Here is a 1,136-nt window from a genome sequence, read left to right as displayed (position 1 = left end):
GATGGATGGATGGATGGATGTAGAGGAGAGAGACTAAAGACAACAGCAGAGTGAGGAATTGTGCTCAGTTTGTGCTCCAGCAGTCTAAGTCTATATCAGCAGAACTAAGGAATAACTCAGGAAACCTAAGTCTAACTACAGGATTTATGAAAAAGGAAAGTCTTCAGTCTAATCTTAAAAGTAGACAGAGTGTCAGCTTCACGGACAGAAACTGGAATTTGTTTCTGCAAGAGAGGAGCTTGATAACTGAAATCTCTGCCTCCCATTCTCTCTCTGGGAACCACAAATAAACCTGCAGTCTGAGAGCRAAGTGCTCTGTTAGGAAAGTATGGAACAATAAGATGTTTAATATAAGATAGAGCTTGGTTGTTAAGAGCTTTGCATGTTAGGAGTAATATTTTAAATTCTATTCTAAATTTAACAGGGAGCCWGTGGAGAGAAGCTAAAACTGGAGAAATATGATMTCTTCTTCTAACTCTCATTAAAACTCTRGCAGCAGCRTTTTGGATTAACTGAAGACTTCTTAAAGAGTTTTTTGGATGCCCAGATAATAAAGAATTACAGTAATCCAGTCAAGATGTGATAAATGCATGAATAATTTTTTCTGCATCATTTTTGGACAAAATGTTTCCAATTTTAGTGATATTACACAGGTAGAAGAAGGCGGTCCTGGTAAAAAATTTTAATGTGGRGGTTAAAAAACATGTCCTGATCAAAAATAACACCAAGTTTCTTTACATTAGAACTGGAGGCCAGATTAATGCCATCCAGAGGAGGTGAAAGGCTACAAAGTTGATCCCTGAGATGTTCAGGTCCAAGAACCATAACCTCTGTCTTATCTGAGTTTAGAAGCAGAAAGTTAAGAGTCATCCATATTTTTATGTCTGTAAGACATGCTTGTAGTTTAATTAACTGGTTAGATTAATCAGGTTTCATGGATAAATATAACGGAGTATCATCAGTGTAACAATGGAAATTTATCCCATGCTGTTTGATAACTTTACCTAAAGGAAGTATACAAAGTAGAGGATTGGTCCAAGAACTGAACCATGAGGAACTCCATGACTAACTCTGGTGTAAGAAGAATATTCATTACTAACATTAACAAACTGAAATCTATCAGTTAAATAAGACTC

The sequence above is a fragment of the Austrofundulus limnaeus genome, unplaced genomic scaffold (assembly GCF_001266775.1).
Source record: "Austrofundulus limnaeus strain Quisiro unplaced genomic scaffold, Austrofundulus_limnaeus-1.0 Scaffold265, whole genome shotgun sequence".
Taxonomy (NCBI): Eukaryota; Metazoa; Chordata; class Actinopteri; order Cyprinodontiformes; family Rivulidae; genus Austrofundulus; species Austrofundulus limnaeus.
The sequence above is the reverse complement of the archived record's forward strand: the minus strand, read 5'-3'. Positions refer to the sequence as shown.